Raw genomic sequence first — 23,763 nt, forward strand, 5'->3', positions numbered from 1 at the left:
ATCAACAAAAGATGGAATATTTAACTACACTGAAAGCAAATGTGTCAAAGTTACGCACATGATTCTATTCAAACCCCGATCTACCCGATCACAGCTGACCGCTAAGCTCAACGTTCTACTTGGCCCGGCAGACAGAATAGAGACTTTTGGCCTTCGGGGGTAAGGTGTCGCAAGTTGCTCAGTAACCGAGACTGGGAAGCCCGTTGGAACGCGCGCGATTGTGATGATGACGAGTCAAACTCCCGGAGTGAAAACCGACGTGAAATTCGCGACCGTGATTGGTCCGCCAGTCGTTACGGAAAAAACGATTATCGAGACTAAATGTTAGAAAACAATCTCCTTAGACGTTGTTATATTACAACTATGGGTAGATATTTAGTAACACTTGTGTTTCCTGCATTACTTCTTTGCCTGTATATTGTATCCTCTCATACTATGCGCATTATGTCTTGGAATGTAAGGGGCGCTATGTCGTCTACAATATGTCTGTCAAATCTCTTAGATGACACACAATGCGATGTTGCTATTGTAACAGAACACAAGTTGAAAGACATCCAAAATGTCAAAATGTATTTTGATTCAATACACAAAAACAATTTTAGTATTGTAAAAGTGGATAACAATACTGATAGCACTGCTAACAACGTTTGTTTCATCGGTAAGGAAGGTGCTGCATTTTTTATTTTAAAAAAAAACCCATCTCATGTATTCAGTCAAAGAAACACCTTGTCATGAATCAAATCGTGTCATTGGTGTCGAGGTTAAAATCTCAGGTGGTAATTTGTATATTTTTGGTGTATATATGCCTGCTGACAACAATATTGATGCTTAATATATGAATAAGCTGAATACTGTAGAATCAGTGTATAATTACTAAAGTACATATGGTGATGTACTAATAGCTGGTGACTTAAATAGTAGTTGTATTAGCAGAAACCATACAAACACACATAACACACATAACATTCCGCATTCTGGCTACAATCCCCATACCCGTCCTAGTTGGAAAAAAGATGTAAAGCATCTCCACACTAAAGAGCGAGAAATGCGCCGGATTTGGCTGGCGGAAGGTAGACCAAGGGGCATGATATTCGAATTCTACCGGAACTACAAGCGCGCAAAGAGACACTTTAGAGTTGCGCTAGACAACGAATTTAACAACTATATGAAATCCGTATACCATGACCTTGACACACGCAGCCGAATGTGATATTAGGCTTTTCTGGAAGTTAGTAAAACGACAGAAGAATAGAACCTCTCGCACCTATCCGGAAATTCGCGACGACAATGGAAATATCTACAACGACCCTTCGGGAGTTGCAGAAGCATTAGCTTTATACTACGAAAATATATATTCTCTTTCGGACCACGATTCGTTTGATGACGCATTTCGGTGTCGCGTTGAAACTAAATTCTCGTAAATCGAAAAAGACTGCTCTGAGCTGAAAGGAGAACTTCCAGGCGGACCATTAACAACCGACGAACTGCTACCAATCATCCGGAACCTCAAACGAATGAAAGTACCTGGCCTAAACAAGATCACGTACGAACATATCATCTTCGGTGGAGAATTAGCAACCCAGGTCGTTGTCAAACTATTTAACGAAATCGTCATCCAAGGTAGTGTGACCCAGTGAAAAAGTATAAGTCGATCGGTATTCGTTTTACAAGATTTATTAAAACTCCGCAAACTTATTACACTATTCCGCGAGGTCGGGAGTCGGTGGTACGAGCGCCTTGACCGTCGCTCTCCAACTGCCGAATAATTTCAAATGGCCAACAATTACATATAGATAGCAAAACATTTTTAACAAAAGATAATAATAGAAAAGTAAATATAGAGCGTTACTTCAATAAACGGATTACTAAGATAAACTGTGAGTCAATTAAGGGTGTCCGGATCAAAGTCACTCAACGCCAGTGACAGGGGAAAAGGTGTCATGTCCAACGGGAACATTTCACACGGTGATAGTAGAATCCCTTTTTCTTGGAAGAAGGGCTTTATAGTCCCCTTATTCACAGGAGCAGACAAACCAAAAACTTCATGTAATAGTTACAGACTGGTCGCTTTATTATCGTGTTTCCTCAAAATATTCTAAAGTGTTCTCAACAACAGTATAAAACAACATATTATTGACTGCAGTCTGTTTCCTTGTACGCAACAGCAGGGATTCCAGGGAAAACTCGGCTGCTTAACAGCCTCCTTTAATTTACATGAAACTATTTATCATAACCTGGAACAAGGAAATCGTGTGTATGTCATCTTTCTGGACAGTACCAAAGCTTTCGATACTGTGTGGAGGCATGGGCTCCTAGTTAAGCTCTTTAACATGGGTATAAAGGGACAATTGTGGTCTATTCTACATGACTGTAATACGGACACTTGTAAATCAAACACAGTCTAGATGGTTTCCAGTGCAACAAGGTGTTAGATAAGGGGGTGTTTTGACGACCTTTTTCTATATAGTATACATTAACGACTTGACGTAGTAAGACCCTCTATGCTTTACGGATGCGAGCTTTGGAACAACTTGTCAGCGAAAGATACTCAGCGGTTACACGTATTTCAACACTCGGTGTGTAAAACGGCGCAAACAAGGTCCGATATTTGCGAAAGCCTCTTTGGTGTGTACCCCATCAGTTCTGAAATTGACAAAAGAAAGCTCATCTTCTTGGGATGACTTTGTCTTCTAAACTACGAGATTCTAGCAAACAGGATTTTCTTAACCCCCCCCCCCCTTTTTCCTTCCTAGAAAACCTATCTAAATATCAACTTGGATTTATACCGACATTCTGATTTTGCTGACAGAATATAACCTCCTAGAATTTTTACAACAGTGGTTGGATACTGGAACATTTCCCAATAAGCAAACCTGGAAAATAATCGTGAATCAAGCATTTAATCAACGTCACAGAACTCTCCGACAATCCCGCATTTCCGCTGATCCCGGATTCTCACGATTTTTAGCTATATTCCAAGACAAGGATCCAGCTAAGTTTTCAAATTGGCGTTTTCCTACAAATTGCTACGAAATCTCTCAGTGTAAATTTATCTGCAAAGTAATTTCGGATCAACCTTACAAAAACCTAGATACATGTCAATTATGTGGCGCCATACTTAATGATTTCTTCACTCATGTAACATGTTCCTGTTCTGTAACCTACGCAATCCGTAATGCCTGGTGGTCAGAGATCTCGAACTTATTTAGTGTCTATCTCTGCAGCGAACTCTGTGCTCTCTCATACGATGACCTTTTTAAAGCGCTAAGCATAGCTCAGCGCTTTATTGTCGTTAGACTTCTGTTCCCGGTGCAAGAAATAACTGCCCTCTATGAGCAGAAATATACATCATTTAAGGTAGTCCTATACTCGGCACTAAATGGGCTCAATCATTAAAAACTTAGCTTTAAATGATAAATATACATTCTAGCAATACATATACAAAAGAAAATATGTATGTTTACATGCTAGTTTGTTTGTTATCACCTCTCAGACGGGTGTACCCCCTTGCGAAAATTATTGACAATTATGAAATTTGCGTCCGTTTTTCCTAAAAATAATTACCAATTCTGGGAAAATTAGAACTGGACATACAAAATAGAGTGTAAATATTTATTAAGCCATATCTCATCAATAATTTTGCGCAAATTTTTGTAAGTAAGTACGCTTTATGGACCTTATGTATCAAAATAGAATACAAAAAATGCAATGCTAGTATCGCGTTTAGTAATATTTTTACTATTTTATGGACTCAAACTTAAATTCATGGTGTTTATTCTATAGATTGACATCTTAGAAAAAAGATTTGGCAAAATAGATTATATGTTGACGGATTACTTTTCACGCTATAAGCTCTAAACCAAGTAGACCCTGACAAAAAAATCCGTAAAAATCACATTTTGCTACAGTTTTCTGCCTAGATCTGTCAACAATGTTAGATATCATTTAAAAATTAATTAATTGACGATTGATTAAATTCGAAATAGCTTCTGTCTCTAAATTTAAACCGGTTTTAGTAAAAGAAAAATTCGGGGGGGGGGGGGATCAAAACAAAGAAGATATAAGCATACCTGAGATCCTGGTTAATCAGAAACTTCGTTTTTCATTTTACGTTAACAGAATCGAGTTTCTCAACACTAATCATTTCTATCTATCATAGAACACATATATTAGCGAGCAGCGCCGGCGAGCGAAGCGAGCTCTAAGAACCAGTGTGCGCGGGAAAAAGAACGAGCTAAACCTACAGTTCATCAAACAAATTTTTTTGTCTACGTCCCATAATGCTCTCTAATGTCTTCACCCGTGGTGCTATGCCAAAAATGGCCGACTTTAAACTCGTAATTTACGGTGACTTAAAGTTTAAAGACACGTTTTGAGTGCTGCATATGCTTTGGCTAGTCTCAAAAGATTTGTTACATGCTTCCATACCTTCGTATTGAGTCGAGAAACGTAAACAAAGACGAACAAAATCATGGATGACGTCACAGTGCACTCGCGCTATATTTCCCGCGATAAATTTAGAGGTGGATCAAACATCTGTAATGAGTGTACTAGCTATTTCAGTAAAGACTGCGATAACTGCCTCATTGAGATATGATTTGTTTTTAATTTTTTTTTAATATAGAGATTATATAAATAAATACTAGCAAGAGCCATACTTTACTGTCATATCGATCCATTTTAAAGCTAATTGTACATGCATGTACAGTAGGCAGATATACAAGTACCGGTATATGAGTAGGGAGGAAATAAACAATAGGAAATTTTGAACTAAATAAAAAGGAAAAAATGAAAAAAAAAAGTTCAAAAATTTATGTAGATATTGCATATAGTCTGGCCATTAAATTTAAAAGTGGGAAATTACACACCTACAAACAGGGATCAGGCGCTCACTCTCTCGGGGTAGGGGGTTGCGCTGTATGTATCATAACCATTAAAATTAATACCTTAACCATACTTATTGTAGAGCAATACTCTCTCCAAAATTCTTAAACGTTCGTTGATACCTAAATAACACTAGGTTGACAATGATGCAAGGTATTTGTAATTTTTGCTGCGCTCGCCAGAACGGTAGCACCGTAAAACATATTACCGTTCTAATTGCTTATTATTGCCATTGTTTACAACAGCGATGTAGAGCAAAATCAATACCGGGTATCAAAAACGCTTTGTAAAAGTCGAACCAATATTGTAAAATCCGTATTATGACGTAGTGCGATACTCGGACTACTTTAAACTGGTAAGAGGTATAGGGAACCAGTTATCTGGGTGACGGAAATGGCCGAGTAGATACGATTGGTTTGCGGGGCTTACGTACATCAGCACGGGATGCTACGCAGTGATGAAAAAATATAGTGCGTATTCAGAAGCTAAAATATAGAAAAATAAAATCGATTCTTTGCAAGAAAATGTCAAAAACTGTGATAAATTACTGTTCAAAAGGTATAGTTCGTGATTTTAACATATCTTTTTTCAGGCAAGTATCCATATACAAGTCGTGTTCAGCTTTAATTCACATCATCTTAAGAAAGTAACATATATTTAAAGAAATCTGGCCTTCGATACTTTAAATATTATATTCATAAAACATAAACCAAAATTTCAATAAGGCTCATTTCCGTCTACGCTTGCACACAGTAAATTTTCTTAGAACTAAGCTACGTTAGCGCTTTTCAGTACTTTCAGTACTTTGATTTTGATACTCCTCGGTCGCAAAACGTGTGCGCATTTAGATGAAAATAACACAAGCAATTTCCAAAAACTCAATGATCATCTAGTGCTAGATTGTGCCTCGCTCTACTATCGAACCCTGTATCACAAGTCGTCCGCTGACAACGTCAGCAACTCGAACAAATCTCAGAAATACTTTCATCAGTCATTGTAATAAAAACAAAATAATATATAGACAGTTGATTAATACAGTGCAAAAAAAGTAACAAATACGCCGTAAATCATCTACTAACGAGTACTGTAATTACATAGTCAAACTAATACACATCAAATGAGGACTTTGATACACACTGTCAACAGAGATCAAATTGATACACATACCGTCAAATGGGGACTTTAATATACACACTGTCAACCGAGGTCATATTGATACACACACCGTCAAATGGGGACTTTGATATACACACCGTCAAATGAGGACTTTGATATACACACTGTCAACCGAGATCATATTGATACACACACCGTCAAATGGGGACTTTGATATACACACTGTCAACAGAGGTCAAATTGATACACACACCGTCGAATGGGGACTAAAATTAACAAATGCTTAACGAACGGAGAACGAACAGACTGTGAACGGTATCTGAACGCTAAACGGAATTTGGTGAGCGCTTAGTGAACAATGATTATACGGAGCGCGCGAACGAAGGACAGACTCTAGCGCTAGGGACGGTGACCGTACAATAAACGCTAGATGAACGATTGATTTGGAATACATCGGGCGTTTTAATTGATTGTACATATGTTATAATTATGAAAAGATAGATAAATCGCATTTAAGAGGGCTGGATGGTAGTGGCCATTTTTAGACTTTATTAATTTCCTAGGAAGAGGAGCTATGTATAAAGATATAGACCAATATTAAAATTTTACAGCTAAAATATGTGGATTTTTTTTTTACTAAATGATAGTTTACAACAGAACAAATCATATCTAAAAACTAAAGGAAGATCTGACCACCCAGCCTCCTTGATAAGACGTACAAGAACACTTCTATGTAAATATATCGTTGAAATATAGGACTGGCATTGGTCTCAGTCTTTACAAAAAGCATGTCAGTTTCCGTTCCGGTCAATGACTTCAAGCCACTTGTTATTTGTTTCTCATGCATCGCTTTGGTTCTGTAGTCAATACACGTAACGTGTAAAGATAGAATAACTTATGTCACAGTCGTTGTTTGAGCAACATGATATGTGGACGCAATGTTAGTTCCTATCATTAAAAAAATCATCTTGTATTTCTCAGTTCACTTTTAACAATGCAATTACTTCAAATGCGTTTACTTACAACTCATTTCTTTGGATAATAAGAGCAATTGGAGTAAATTATACATATTATGAAATGAAATTTAAGAAATAAAGTGTCGTTACTGAAATGTTGCCCCACAGCTGAAAACCCTGATCAGGGTATATGGTATTGTCTTATAAAGAAATAGCTGCATCTTCTATGCAGCATCTTCCTCAAGTATTATTTCCAAGTAATGTTCTTTAAAGACAAATTCAACAGTTTTGCTCGGCACGAGTTGTTGCATTAGTAACATCTTAAGATGCAACTTAGTGTACCCCCTCCTTCCGGTTCGTTGGTTTGTGGCAACGCACTTTGAAAAAATTAAGCACAATGATTTTTTTTTTCAAAGTGCGTTATATTTGGGACGAAATCAACGCACTTTGTTTTCAAACTGCGTTTTTAAGGCCATTTTTCATGCAAAAACCTTTGAAGGTCAATTTAAACATTGCTTATATGGAAGTTTACGTTCAAAATACAAATTTTGAAAAATTTAGAAATATGCACAGTAGATAATACCAAAGTAACATACATGAGAGAATCGACTTCTGATTATATATGTATGTTGGTGGATAAATTGCTGACAGCGACATTTTCTACGTATTTTTTTAGTGTCTCTCGTACTTCAAACAGCACGTGGTAATTTGTTGTGGAATGAACAACTGATTTTGATTGACTGGAGTACGTGGACTCGCCTGTAACTAATTGATTGAATTTAAGCATTATCATTAAACGATTAATTTTATGTAAACTGAAATTTTATTAATTGTGATGAGATAGTGTAATTGATATATATGTTCGTTTATGTTAAATTCCATGTACACCTTTCTCTCTTTCTTTATCTCTCTCCTGTCGTGGGAGGGAACAATTTTTAAAAAGAAGCACATATTTAGACTATACATTAAATATTAGAAAATATAAATTTAATACATGTATTGTACTTTAAATTCTTTATGAGAATTATTTTTTAAATCGGGCCTTGCATTATATCAAAGAAGTAAATACAGACAAGATCACGGGAAAAAAAACCCATTTTATTTACCGATATATGTTTTCGAGCTATTAAAAATATCTTAAAACTGCATTGCATATTATTGTATATGAAAATATACTTAAACATATATCATTCTTTAAAATTATAAAAATATTGTATCTTTTTCAAGGCTTTTTATTTTACGTGTTCTTTATTGCGTCATATTTATTAAAAATTAACAACACGCTTGGATCTTGGACACACTGGAAAACTTGATTCATTTTACATTCATTTGTATTGCAGATGATAATGTAAATGAAGCATTATGAAGATAAAAACAAAACAATGTACCTCGTCAATCGTGTAACGAATTCCCGGATACATGTGCATTTAGCGTATTTTGAAGGCAGGCTTTGATGTTATATGACATCGGCACAATTCGTAGTAGGTTTAAGTTTTTAGTTTTTACAATAGTTACTCCAGCTTCTGATGATCTCGCTGAATTAATTCAATTTGATTTCATCGCGTGCATACAACTGTTTTCATATCTTCTTTTTTTCTGAGAACGATCTTTTCACTTTGGAGTTCCGAATGACAATGACTAATGAACTTTGAGTGAACGATTTGAGAACACAAGTTGAACGCACGGTGAGCGAATGGTGAACGCCTTATGAACGGTAAGCGCGAGCGCTTTGTGAACGGAGAGCGCACGGTTAGCGACGCTCGACTGAACGCACGGAGATCGAACGTAAATTTTTTAGAGAATGCATCGTCAAAATGAAAACTCTTATATATATATGCACTCTCAAATGAGGTTAAATTGATACATATACCGTCAAATGAGGACTTTAATATACGTACACACACTGCCAACTGAGAATCAGTTTGTCTCAAATTTAGTAACCAAAGTCCACTACCAATCGCTTCGTGAGTACATAACTGAAAAACACATTAAATTACGGTAAAAAATATACACACAGCTCAGGCACGTAGCATCGTTTTTTTTTTTAAATTGTGTGGAGGGGGGGGGGGGGCAGAAGCAAAATAAAGCTAATTCGCCAATCGGGTCTGAAAGTTACTCAAACTTGCATTATAGTGCTTATTTTGTTCATTTCCAAATGCATACCATTTTTTACAAAGTATGTGTGTGTTTGGGGGGGGGGGATGCCTCCAAATTCAAATTTATATATTTCTGGAAAAATCTCTGTTGCCCCCCCCCCCCCCCGCTATATCCCTGCAGCTGATTATTATCACTTCAATATCATCGGTACTTTTCGCACAACTTTGATAACTGCAACCAATCAGTGAATGATGCACGGATTTCGCCAGTGATTAAGTTAATGGTCATGGGGCGGCTATTATAATCGTCGCAGCTGTCAAAATAGATTGTGTCGCTGTGCATTAATAGTGAAAACATTTATTTATTATTTTCACTTAAACAATATAATGCTGTCTTTGATGATTTACGCGGGAATGAAGGAAGCGAAATTGGAGAAAAAATACATAACCCGCGTGGTTATATTTACATCTTTCTTTTAAGGTGGTATGGAACACCTCCATATTGCGACGTGCTTCCTATCGAAATAAACAAAAAATTCAATTTAATTCTATATAATTTTTCTTTCACAAGTATGTACCTAACAGCTTAGCGCAATCAATTAAAGCGTCGGTTGCGAATCCGTACGTCATGAGTTCGTATCCTTCGAGGCTTTTACAATTTTTACCTTTCCAACAAAATTAACGTATTGGCAAATATTGTACAATTTAAAAATTCTAAACCGATGAAAGCATTTTGATTATAATGTACTTTTATTCACATTATTATCGCCAGGTGCCCCATACCACCTTAACTTAAACAATAAAATGCTTACTTTGGTGATTCATGCGGGTATGAATTTGCGATATTGCAAAGATGCGACCGCAAAGCTCGAGTATACAAGAAAGAGTGAAAGTTGAAGGCAGAAGAGCGATCCTCCTTCCTTTGGATTCATGTTGGGTTTTTTTTTTAATCTTATTCTTATTTTGAACTTAGTGTCTTATAAAAGAATTATTAAAGAACATAATGCGGCTTAAATGTTATGCTGTATAATAACATAACAAAAATCATAGTTTTCTTACAATGTTTTTTCATACACGAATTTCTTTGCAAAGAATGAATCCTCTAAACACTGCGATCTTTTCCCTTTTTTAAACGCCAATATTTTTTGCATTTTTTTTTGGGGGGGGGAGGGGTCCGAAATAGCAAGGTCGTGCTTCGGCTTACGCATTGAAAGAAATATAAACATTTAGTGAAATTCTGAATCATTGTGTATAACTTGATAAATGTTTTGTGTAAATTGATAAATGTTTAAATGTCAAGATAAATGCGTCAAAATAATGTTCCTTAGTTATAAAAGTATCGAATAAGGATTAATACGATGCTGACATAGCATAGTAAATAAAGTAGCGCGAGACGTTATGTATGCGCAGATATTTAAGTTTGCTGGATGCACTGTGATCGACCGAAGCCGATCACAAAAATTGTATACTTCAGTGCAAACTTAGCCGTTACGGCTATGTAGGTCATTGTATTATTTGAATAAAAAGGCGGGGCGTCATTCAAGTGTGCGAATAGTATGCATGAGTATATTAGCGTGTGTTCGAGGTGTATACATGTATCATTTCTTTAAGTGATACCAAAGAAAGCAATCTAAAACCCACCTCACCTTTTTTAAACTTGAGACCGACAGAGTATAACAGAAATTTAGATTTTGTTTTTACTGCTCGACTTACGAGATGTCTTGAAATTATTTAACGGCAAATAATTCGTTGGATTAAAATGTACGCTTAAAATGCAAATCGAATATGTAAACAGAACGCCTGACAATGGATACAATATTTTCCATAATTTACAGATCCCTTTTTTCTTAAGAGATAATTAGATCTTATTATATTTCCGTGAATTTCTAGAATTTATTTTATTAAGCATATAATTTTGAAAAATCTGAGTGTTCCGACAAATATGCGGCTAAATTGAACTACGCTCTTTGTATAGGGAATAAATCGTTTTAAAAAATTGTAATTGAATATCAGTATTATCACTTCTAAAAAAATCAGTGTAGGTACAGTCCAGAAAACTAACGGGCATAATTTGACTCTGAAGTACATTGCATGTCTCTGAATTTCTGTGTACCACAGTACTGATGCAGCATGCGTACTTATGCAACATGCGCACAGCTGCTCACTAAGCGTGCTCCAGACTTGAACTGGCAGTACCAATATTTGATAGGGTCCTCCTTGTCCAATGCATCAAACTGCACCCACAAAAAGGATTTTGACGAGACATGACGTGATTTGATTTTCGATCACGATGTGGAATAGGTATGCTAAAAGCGTGAATGTGAATAGAGTTGAATCACGTGCACGTGAATGTTATTCATGAGGGCAAGACGGGTTGAAATTCGTAAACAAGGCACCTAATAGAGACACGCACACAAGATTTTGCACTTTTTAAATAAAAAACAAATGAACGCACGGCTGTTTCAATTTATTCCATGGATGTGAATGATTAATGTAACTGTTTTCATTAACCATATTTACGAAAACTTGAAACATTAAAATAAATGCGCTCATATACATGTAGAAAACAGGCTCTCAAAATGAGCAATGAGAAATCGATGAAAACAACATACCCCTGCTATATTGATCAAGGCAATGTGTTATTGCACTGCATTGAAGTAAGAATTTAAAAACCTCAATGTGTAGAAAATCTTGAATTTCTTTTGCAAATTACGGGGGGGGGGGGGAGGGTTGTTGACGTTTAGAAGATTTTTCTTATTGTACATGTAATTTCATTACCCAAAGCTGAATCAAACCATGGCTTATCTTTTGGTCCTATAGTTAACTTATTTTTCCGGAATAGTTTTTCTATTGTGTGCTGGAAAAGTACATGTACAACATGTACATGCATTTTAAGTACCGATTTGATCGACAGCGTCGATTTAATTCGTTTTACATAAACATGCGTAACTTTATGATCACTCATGGAGTCATGGGTGGAACTCAAATTGATACACAAATTGTCAAATGGGGACTTTAATATACTCACAGTCAAATAAGGCCAATTTGATACACATGCGGACAAATGAGGACTTCATTGCACATACACACACAGGCAAAAAGAATTTTGCCTAAAAAATTGTTATTTGTTCTTTACCCAGCCGAGCTGTGACCATGCACATTAAAATGTGGTTATTATATTTAATACTCTTACAATTTTTAATCTACTGAAGAGCCTAGAGGTTTGCAATTGAATTTATAGAAGTAAATCTAAATAAAAATTTAAAAATTGCATTTTGTGATTAAACCAATGGGCATCTGCACTATCTTGTAAACCCAAGTACTTTTTTTCATAATACATGTACATGTATGTAAATATATATATTTTCATAAAAGATTTCCTTTAACTTAGATTAAAACTGGGGCAAAACTTACGAGACTAGAGTCTGTAATAGGTCGTCATCTGCCTATAAACAATACAAATTTTATTACGTAATCTCTAAATTTCTTGTAATTTACGCATTGATATATATAGTTGATCGCATGACAGTTTCATGTTAAATTAGCGATATTTGAGCAAGCTCACAAATGATAACCCCCGCTATGAATTTTTTTTTTTTGCTGTTCTACATAGAAATATAAAAGGCCGCGCTTAACAAAAGAACTTAAAAAATATGACCAAAATTAAAAATGCACATAATGCAAAATTTATTTAGAATTTTAAGTTAATGCCAGAAAAAAAATACACTGTACCTAAAATATTGAAACTGTTTGACAGGAGTGTTAACGTAACAATTCCATTTGTTGAGATTCATTTTGTGAGACTTAACAGATTTACGACTTAGTCGCTAGTTCTGTAGTAAAACGCACCCCTGAGGTATAGTAACAAAAGCAGGACATTTTAGGCAATCATATTATGTTATGGAATAGTAAATATGATTTACCAAAGTTGCGGGGCATTAAAAGCCTAATGTATTAATGATGAATTTACTCGTCTTGATCAAAAAGTTTTAATTAATGGATACACCATTTTCCTTCCAGTAACCTTGAACCACAAATGACAAAAGCTCAAGGTCATGACATATTTTCAGGTCACAGGCAATCCATGTGTCAAGTTACAGCTTCTAATCATTATCAATTACAAAATATATGGCCTAGACATGAATTATGCAATTTTTTGGAGTGACCTTCAACTTGCACAAACGACCTTGGGTCAAGATCATGACACACCCTCAGGTCATATGCAATCTTTTTATGGAGTAGGGACTTCCCTTGTTTTTCCATAAGAAAGATAAAGACCAGACACAAATTATATAATTTTCTTTCCAGTGATCTTGTACTTGCACAAATGACCTTTGGTCAAGATCACAACACACCCTCAGGTTGTAAGCAACCTTTGTGTGAAGTGGGGAATTGTAATGTTCCTCCATTAGAAAGATATGGACCTAAATGATTGCACAGACAGACGGACAGACAAGGTGATTCCTATATCCCAAAAACTTTATTATACCTAAAAATTATTATAAATAAATGCATTTCTTTACTAGTTTTTGAAAAGAATGACCTAAAAAGAAATCAAAACAAAAATCACACTAAATGGCAAAATACATCTTTAATTACATTTCTTTTATCAACAAGAGCTAATTGAACACTAAGCATAGCAAATTCATTCTTAATATAACATAGATAACATTGACTGAATTCATTTACCGTAATTAACAATAGCTTAGCCAACTACGCTCTTGCTGTAGATCTTAATCATTCCAAATTCACCTTCATTTTAACTTCATGTACATGCAAAACAGAGCATGAAATGGTTAAATCCTTAAGGATATTGTACATATATGTAGTAAATATTTCATATGGAAAGATCATTAAATACATGTATATAACAGCTAACATCTGGCATTATTTTCATCAATTTTTTAGCATTCATGTCACTAGGCAGTCCAACATGATATACATGAGACACCAAGTCTGTCACTATAAAAAGGCTTTTATCAGGTTTATGTGTATCATGAAGGCTAACAGGAGCTTACAGCTTTATTTTACTTGTCATGAAAATTTCTTCATAAGACAACCACTATTACAATGAATATTCAAAATCATTATAAAGATACTAAAAATTACTTTAAAGCAAAAGCTCCTCTGTCTCTCTCTCTAGAAAACTAACAAGTAAATCAATGCACATATACTACATTTCTGATCTGTCTCTAGTTCTGAATATTATAAAATTTCTTTTCATTATAGAAACAAGTCAATTTACACTAAACACTTCATACATTTCATTTTTGAATCCTACTGTTTAAGTAGCTTCAAGTTTGTACTTCTAACAAAGTCTTTGACTTGTTTCCAGGTTCAATTTTTCAAACTCTCTTCTTTTTGAAGAGCCAGGTCACAGTCATGTTTTTTGGCAGGGTCCTTAGATTTAAAAACTGGCCCATTTGCCTCTTAACTGCTGCTTTCTCAGCTGCTGTCCATTAGGTTTTCTTTCTCCACTTATTCTTTTAAAACCTGGAAGTAACACAACAAGTTCAACTGCCTTAATCAAATAACATATTGACATAAAATCCAGCTTCAAAAATACATAAACATGCATTACTCTCTGCATGGCTATTTTGTATGGCAGAAGCTTATACTTTAGTTTTTTGTTTACTTTCAGTTTTAATTCAGCCAAATACCTCTTTGCTTTTTAAGTTCTTTGCTTGGGGGATCTTCTTTATCTCCAGTTCCAAACACCATTTCTAGACAATCTTAAAACAAAATCATAAGAAACAGTAGCTGGTGATGTCTGGGGTCACTTTGGTGACTGCAGACCAGGATCCATTATTAGGGTCCCTCATTTCAATATAGTAAGCTGTTAGAGGAGATCTGCCATCATTCTTGCTGGGTTTCCAGGCTAACACCAAAGAGGTTTTCTGAATGCCTGAGAGTATGACTGGACCAACTGGTGGCGATGGTTTTTCTGAAAATGCACATAAAATACACTTTTTATATGCATTTGAAAAGAAATCTCAACAACAGAAAAAAATCAAAATACATGATGTGTATTGAAAACGTTTTCATGAAATGGCATTGTTACAGACAAAATAAACCCAGTGCTTTTGATGGCAGACCTAATCAAAGATCATGTAAATACAAACATTTGGTTAGCCTTATTCATACATCAAGCTTTGTAAATACAGTGTATGAAGTGCTTAAACAATGAATTTTAGCTCAAGTTTACCTGGAGGTCTCTTTGGAACTACAGACGTGTCCAGTTCACATGTTTCTCTTTGTCCGTTCTGGTTCAGGGCAGTTATAGAAAAGAAATACTCTTGGTCTTCATCAAGTTTGGGGACCTTGTAAGACGTCTCAATGGCCTTTAGAGTGGCCACCTCCTCCCAGTCACCATCAGAGCCTCTCTTAATTCTGCTTCATCACATACCCTGTCACCTTGGAGCCTCCATCTGAAGACAGTGATTTCCAATCCAGTGTCACAAAATCGGGACCAAGTTTAGACACTTTGACTTTGACTTGAAGATAGAACAACTAAAGAGAAACAAAGATATTTAACCAGTAATCATACATTATCTTACACACTTAAGCATACATTTCAACATATGTAGGCTCTTACCTATCTTCCTCTTAAGTCTCACAGGTTCTTTGGTCTCTAGTGGTGAGACTTGTCCCTCCTCATTAACAGCAGACACCCTGAACAGATAGTCAATGAGGTCTTTGGGAGAGTATTTGGTGGTGTTGTCATCCATCTTGGCCACTTTGCTCCATCTTGCTCTGGTGCTAGGTCTGGACTCAATAACATAGACTGTGACTGGAGAACCGTTATCTTTTGTTGTTGGCTTCCATTCAAGTCAGCAGATGAAGCAGTGAGATTGGACACACTGAATGGTCCCTTAGGGGCAGATGGTTTGTCTAAAACAACAAGAAATCTGTGAGTCAATACTCACTAGTTATACCCCACCCTGATGTGAATATACAAAATAAACACAGTCATAATGTAACAGAAAGTGGACATTAGATGTGCTCAAAAATGAATCCCATTAAATGGAATGCCTACCACTAAACAAAGAGTACATGTGTTAAAATCTCTCGCATCTGCGATGAGCAATTTGTGAGAAAACTGTAATGAAAATTTATTTTAAATTCAAGTCTAAGTATACATTTGTCATTTCATAGGAAAGTGACATCTAATTTGTACAAAAACGACTCCCACCATATGTCATATGCCTATACAATGAGTGTGTTAAAATCTCAAGCAACTGTATAAATAATAGTTGCTAATTTAAGAAGAATGTGACAGAAATTTGTTACCAACATACAGACAGATGAACAAACAGACCCAGATGGATAAAACAGTATATCCCCCTCTCGTTTGAATAAGGGGCATCTCACTGGTTAGTAAATAAATTTAAAAGTAAAACAATACGAAAAAACCAATAATTCTGCAAAAAATGCAGATGTTCCTAGAATATAAAAACATAGGTAATCACAGATTACAAAGCTCACCGAGACGAGGCATCACCCTTATGAGACATCACCTTTATGAGACCACCTTTATCATATTATATGAAAATCATACTTTATGATCTTGGATATTCATGGATTAAGAAATAAAGTACGAGTTTTCGTGAATGTTGCAGAATAACCTCCGAGGTCGAGAAATGTTGTTTTGAAATATAAAAGCCGAGGCGCTAGCCGAGGCTTTTATATTTCAAACAACATTTCGAGACCGAGGAGGTTATCCTGCAACATTCACGAAAACAAGAACTTTATTTTTATTCTACTAACAGCCCAGTATTTCTACAGATCGTTTCTCCTATAGAGAGACGATCTAGGTCATTTTGACGGCTGTTCTGTGTAACCCCAACGGTTTTGTTAGTAATGTTTACATGTGTATCGATCAAAGGAATCACATGCAGACGACATACTTTTTCTTAGGATTTTAATACTCTTCACTTATTTATTAAAAATCTTTGAATCACATTCCTAATATTTTAAGGGCAATTTAATACGATTATTACTACTACATGTTATATATTTTATGTAAAAACACACAGTGATAATGTGCCAGGGAGGTCCTAGGAACAGCCGCATTGATCTCTTAAAAATAAAGATTTGAGGCAATACACATTGTTTTGACTGGAACTAACACGTGAAATTGACATGGTTTTAAAACTTTTATGGTTTGAAGTTGTACTAGCTTCCATGATCAGTGCGAGACAAATAGGTATTTCTGATCTGATAATTTACTGATGACGTTCGTGGTATATTGAAGAATAATGTCCGCGGCATCTCTTTGATCTCGGCAATAACTGTAGTAGAATGTATCATAATATACAATACTATACAGAACAATATCATGATACAATATCATATCATAAAATATCAAAAAAATTGATACAATATTATATTGTATCATATAACTTTTTACAATATAACATATAATATTTTGTATCATATTAAACAATAGTGTTTCATATCATACAATACTTAATCATAGGAATCATGTTATATCATTTAATAACAACCTCATCTTTCTATCAAGCAGGTTTAATTGAGGTAGGAGATTTCTTTAACATCGTTGATGATGGAGATCATGCAGGCTCTGCATCTGAAGCAACCTCTGCGTTTCATTTATAATATAGTAAAATCAACTATGCAAGCTATCATCTATTACACATGTAACCTGTTCCAAAAAACTACACCTCATCCAGCATCCGTAACCTATGGCTCAGATTCAGCATTCAAGCCAGCTGTCAGGTGCATCAGTATCATAAGACGCATCACCCATGCAAGTTTGGTCAAGTTAGGACCAGTAATAACTAAGATATCATCATCAGAGGGCACCAGCAATTAAAACCTTAACCTCCTCCAGCATCCGCAACCTAAGGCTCAGATTCAGCATCCATGCCTATCATATGCATCTGTATTATAAGACAAAAAAATAAGATAAAAAAATGTTGGCCTAATCATGATAATTAAATCAGTACCAGTAAGCCTATAGTACACGGTAAACAGGCAAAATTATTTTGTAAATACCTGGTTCCAAAAAGACATAGCACTTCCCCTATTAATTTCATTTTGCAGTTGATCTCTTTCTTGCTCCCATGGTTCACAAGCCTTCCCAATCTACCATCTTCTTCTGATGCATCAACACTATAAATGATCGAGGTAAATTAATTGCTTCCATTAATAAAAGATTCATACCAAAATATATGTTTATAATACTACAAGAACTCATTTTCTTTAGTAAAAAGTTGGATAGAGCCTTTGTTTAAATCAAAGAAATAAAAATAATATAGGCTTGTGTAAACTATTATAGATTAATTTTTTTTAAGACATGTTAAAAATTTAAAAATATATACATCTATCAGAAATGCATGTTAGGCCTTACAGTACTTAAGTACTGTAAGGCCTAACATGCATTTCAGATAGCTAGATGACAATGTTTTTATATTTTTTCTTTCTCTGTCACACAAACAAGAAGCAAGTGCATGCAAATAATTCTGGTTATTATATATAAGCATAGTACTGCACAACACAACACTCTCATTATTATAATATTATGCAGACTGTTGTATACTAGTAGTTGTGATGTTTCTTCATGTATGTGATGAGGAGTAAATTTTAGTGTATTAGTTGTAATTATTATAGTGATTTTAGAATGCGTTATTCAGACAATTCAAGCTGTACGTGTTAGGGTAATTAAGAATGAAGCAAATTAACGTCTAGAGTGGTCAAGTTTTATGAGTTAGCTTTTGATAATTGGAGCCTTGCATGGGTGCTATTGTTTGCAGAATGTCCTGCCATTTTTAATTTCAAGCGTTTTTTCAACGTTGATGTAATAAACAGACTTGTCCAAACGTTTCTCTGACTAAATTTTTAAAAAATTGATGATCTGAAAAAAAAAAACGAAAATTTAACACCCTCACTGAAAAATGGCAAAAAAAAAGTTTTGAGATAGCAGTATTTTTCAGGGTCGGTTGGGAAAGCGGAAACAAACCTATTTTTTCTTTAGGCCCTTTAAGATTTTTATAGAGTTAGAGTGATGTAGAATTGGAACTAGTTTATCAATATATAGATTAATTGAAGCTAATGATCTAAGATAGTCATCAATTGGAGCCAGAGTAGTATAACAGAGAGGGGATTTTTATTTAGGATTCAAACAGTTCACAGGAATAAAGTATGTAATTTGACTTCCCTCTGGGATGATGTAAAAAAAGTTGTAAATAGATTCATTTGTCTTTGCAAGATTCAGTGATGGAAAAATATGTTTTAAATTAATTACCATAATTAAGAGAAATGACAGCTATCTCTGTGACAACATTATTTAGTCCATACAAATAAAGGTGTTCACTTTTCTAAAATCTTTGAATGTTGAATTTTCCAACTGCTGGAACCCTTGACTAGCACCATAAAACCAGCCAAATATGTTTAGCTATACTTGATTAAGCCATGGCCTGGCATTAAACCAATATCCATATATTTAGGTACGTAAGAAAACAAAAAGGTATTTCATGAGAATCTAGACACTTACCACAAATCTCTGTAAACAAAATATGTAGCCAGATGAGAACCCTTCTTCCAAGTTCTCACCTTCCTTCGTTGTTATAACCTTTCCTGTATACACTAACAAAAAGTCGCCTGCATTTCTGCGGACAGTTGTTCTGACTCCTCTGCCTATAATACATAATATAAGCGTACAGGAAGCTACATGGAAATTATAAAGAAATTGTTGATTTCAATTTATATGTTATTGTCATATGTACATGTATATACTATTAGATGAATTGCACTGATATCATGTCAAAGAATTTGTACAAAAGAAAAATTTTGTATTTTTGCAGAACAGTAGCTCCACGTGAAATTCAGGTTGACAGACCGTAGAGCTACAGTTCCACCCATGCAAAAATTGTATATTTATTGCACATAAAAAGTTCCACATGGTTTTGGACTATTTAAACTAATTTAGGAACATCTTCTTTGAAAATTTTAATACTGAAAATGTTCTTCAACAATGATGAATCCACAGTAGTCACTAGTCAACTGAATTTTTTATTCAATATTACATGCATGTACTTCATTGGAAAATGAAGTTCCTTGGTTTTAAATTTAATGTATATATATTTGTGCAGCTATCAGCGGGCCATATAGCAGAATTTATTGATAATATGGAGTAATACCTGTTGATAACCATGAAGCACGCAAAAGTAATAGGATTCATGAAATATTTAACTCACAATAGAGGAATAATACCAACTAGATTGGTCTCCAAACAAAATTCAGAAGTTTAATTTAGGGCAATTCAAAAATTTTTCCTTACCTTTGTTCTCAAATAAACTTCTATAATTAAATCCTGGTGGATCAATATTCTTTTCACTCCATTTCCTTGACTCTTCAATGGGATTAACTCTTTTTCGATCTTTACTTGACATGGTTTTCAATATGCTAAAGCACGTACATCCATTTTTTGGTTTGTTTACTGTTTTCCACACTGCAAAGATTGAGAGATTATAGTAAATCCCAGTAGTTTATAAAACAGTTTTCTCTGTGTATAATCACAAATTTTAAACTGATGATCAAAAAAGTAAACAGAAAAAAACCCTTATCATTCTGTCGAATAACAAGAAACTGTTAGATAACTTTTATAGATGAGTCTAAATAGTAGTTATGGGTGGGGGAACATAATAATGTTTATACCATTTGACTGTCCTTAAAGGCCACACATATTTACCGGGTGGTAAATCTCAGGTGAGGGCGGGTCTTAATTTCTAGAGGTGTAGAAGCCTCTGGGCTTGCAGTCTACCAGCGGTCGTGAACGCTGCTAATCATTAAACACAAGAAGCGAATTAATACACAGGAAACAAGCATTCTGAGAGTATTGCATAAGCAATACACATCCCCTACCGGTTTGTGGAAATTGTAAAAACAATGCACTGTTATGCAGAATATCGAACCCGAACATTAAAAAATTCTCGAAAATATGTCAACCAGACGCTACAAAAGTGTAATCTTGATCTGTAGTTTGACATTTTGAAGCTGTTCAGCAAATTTCATATTATTCCTCAAACACATAAAGAAAAAAAGTATGGAAAACTGAAGTGGGACAGACAGACAGACGAACGGACTGTCAGACGCAGAGGAAAGCTATAGTCCCCTCCGGTGAAAACCTGTAGGGGACTAATAAATATTAATAATTAATCAGTCAGAATTGGTCTTAGTTTGAATATGTTGTTGTTCTAATGATATGAAGCAATTTTTTATGGAAATGTTACGCATTGTCCGAATTACACGTGTGTAAAGTACAATTTAAAAAAATCATTAAATTAATTCTGCTCTAAAAATGTAACTCAGTCATTGTGTTTAGCACTTGACATTGTTTAGGAAGTCAATTTTTATAAATATAATTGTATAAGAATTCAAACCACTATATTCAGCCTTTTTACGATGACAGTATTATTGGAGTTTGTTTTCCATTTAGTGACGTTTTCGTGCAAAAAGTTCTAGTTGAGTGTATTTCCAGTAAATATAGCTTTAGTAGCTCATAAGATTGTTTAAATTTTTTTTTTCTTTTTACATGTTTTGGAACTGCTTATGCATCTTCGTGGAATTTAGTAGGTCACATACAAATATAAATTGCATATTTTCAATTACTGACTTTTATTTTCTATACAACAATGTTAATACCGGTAATGTTAAAAGTTCAATTTTAATTCCCCTTTTGTATACGTGACGGAAGATATCAAAGATAACGTGTTAATTGCTAGCAAACAGAAATCAGCGGACCTGGCCAGATCACGCTCGGACGATCCTTCCATTGAAATGGGTGCTATCGTTCAAACTTGATTGACAAGCGGCATCATTTTGAAGTTTGTACAGGTAAAAAAGGGGGCGTTTGTAAAATGTTCGGCCTTTAAACTTTAACAATGTAAAGAACAAATACACGCTGCGATTTCATTGGGTGTTTTATTTTTAATGATGGTGTAATGTGTCTCATGAGCTCAACTTTTGTCAAGGGTTTATGCAAGAAATAACAATAAGCCTCATTATTGTGAAAATGGGTTTCTTCTTTAGCTAAAAATTAAGTTTTTTCAAACATTTTTTTTTAATTTACACCAAAATTGTGTATAACAAATCCTGACGGTTAGAGCATCACAGCATTCAATGTTTCAATGTGTCCAGTGGGAGCTTCGTCAAAAGCAGAAAAGAGAGAGAGAGAAAGAGAGAGAGAGAGAGAGAGAGAGAGAGAGAGAGTTTAAAAACGACGAAGGATTGGGTACATCCTCTCAACGTCAACGAGTGGACTTCATGCAGGACCCATGACAGGATGGTACCCCTACCGAATCGATCGTTTCGGCAAAAATAGATTAAACCTCCCTTCACACAGGCAAACATAAGGATAAATACCTTCCAACGGCTCTAGCTGCAAAAGGTATTGTAAGGTGTTTCGTACCTAGTGTTTACTAGTTGGAAAGATGACATGCAGTCAACTTTCGCCATTTTGATGATCCTTAACGCATGCGCAAAAAGGTATCGGGTTCGTTCGCCCCATCTACCTGTTCGCCCAAGTCCGTTCGCCATAAAGGAACGTAGCATCGGGGGGGGGGGGGGGGGGGGGGTGCAAATCAACAACAAAATAGGCATTATAACGATTAGTGAATTACATCTTTTTTTTTTTTTGCTTGTCAATGTTGAAATAATTACGTCTTAAACATTTAAAAAAAAAAAGAATATTGTGATTTCAATTAAAGTCAGTTAAAGAAAATAAAGAAGTTTTCATTTTTCTATCTTTTTCATCCAACATTTATCATCGATGTTATGTTTTTAATTCCGTTAACAATGTTTACAATTGTTCAATAAAACTAAATTTCCTTTAAATAACTGACTTTAACTGAAATCAAAGTATTCTTTTTTTAAATGTTTAAGACGTAATTCTATTAACAGTGAATAATGTTAATTAATGGTTAATAATTTAAACTGAAAATTATGGAAAGCTTTTTTCTATATGTTCGCTATGTTTTGAAAACAATTTTATCCAATGAGGATACGAGCAGCGGCTTTTTTGATTCAGAATAAAAGTTTTTATAGCCCTAATCTTATCAAAAGAATCTTATTTATAATTAATAATTAATCTTCTAAGTTGGCCATGCAGCTACACGTAGGTTAATCTGGACACTATAATATGTGTTGAATCCACTGAATGCGGTTTTTTATCTTATATAATTTGAAACTTTATTTACAAAAAATCGCTTTAAAATTATATTTTAATATTGCAAACGGGCCTTGAGCGAACACATTTCAGGGCGAACGGAAATTAGAGCGAACGGCGTCAAAGGGCGAACGCGTTTTAGGGCGAATGAACATATGGATATGGATATATATGGATATCTAGGTATATTGAACATTACTATAAGCTACCAGCCTAGCCGCTAGGTCTTTAAATTCAGCCAACCCCTTATTAAACCGACATATTTTGTTAATTTCAAGCGGAAATATAACGTACAGTACAAGTTAAAATTCATAATAACTTATCATATGAACTAAATATAACTAAATAGGATAAATATCAAGTTTGGTACAAAGTGGTAACTGAGGTAGCAATTTCGAGTTTGATGCTTAGCATTAAAAATGTAAGCTAGGTATATCCACGTAGCGGCTTGTCTAGATTTCTGTTCAACAGCGTAGCTGCTACATGTACATGTACGTAGCCCCACGTAGCCGCTACGATCCTT

The 23,763-nt window shown here is 34.9% G+C and overlaps 2 long non-coding RNA genes across 4 annotated transcripts in view; both read right to left on the reverse strand.

Moving 5' to 3' along the window:
• The window catches only part of LOC136270547 (uncharacterized), a 31,297-nt gene that overhangs the window by 2,647 nt on the left and 4,887 nt on the right, over positions 1 to 23,763 (reverse strand). The gene's annotated exons all lie outside the window — the stretch shown is intronic.
• Positions 13,649 to 22,625, reverse strand: LOC117681259 (uncharacterized). 3 transcript variants are annotated; one of them, XR_010708307.1, is made up of 9 exons: positions 22,439 to 22,625; positions 20,732 to 20,855; positions 20,355 to 20,525; positions 19,628 to 19,711; positions 18,071 to 18,187; positions 15,648 to 15,943; positions 15,258 to 15,562; positions 14,713 to 14,996; positions 13,649 to 14,545 (listed from the first exon to the last, which is right to left on the reverse strand). It is a non-coding gene; the product is annotated as an uncharacterized lncRNA (long non-coding RNA). The 3 variants fall into 3 exon arrangements; XR_010708298.1 differs by having other exon boundaries at positions 19,569 to 19,711; XR_010708300.1 differs by lacking the exon at positions 20,732 to 20,855 and having other exon boundaries at positions 13,651 to 14,545; positions 19,569 to 19,711.

The sequence above is a fragment of the Magallana gigas genome, chromosome 1, assembly GCF_963853765.1.
Source record: "Magallana gigas chromosome 1, xbMagGiga1.1, whole genome shotgun sequence".
Lineage (NCBI taxonomy): Eukaryota > Metazoa > Mollusca > Bivalvia > Ostreida > Ostreidae > Magallana > Magallana gigas.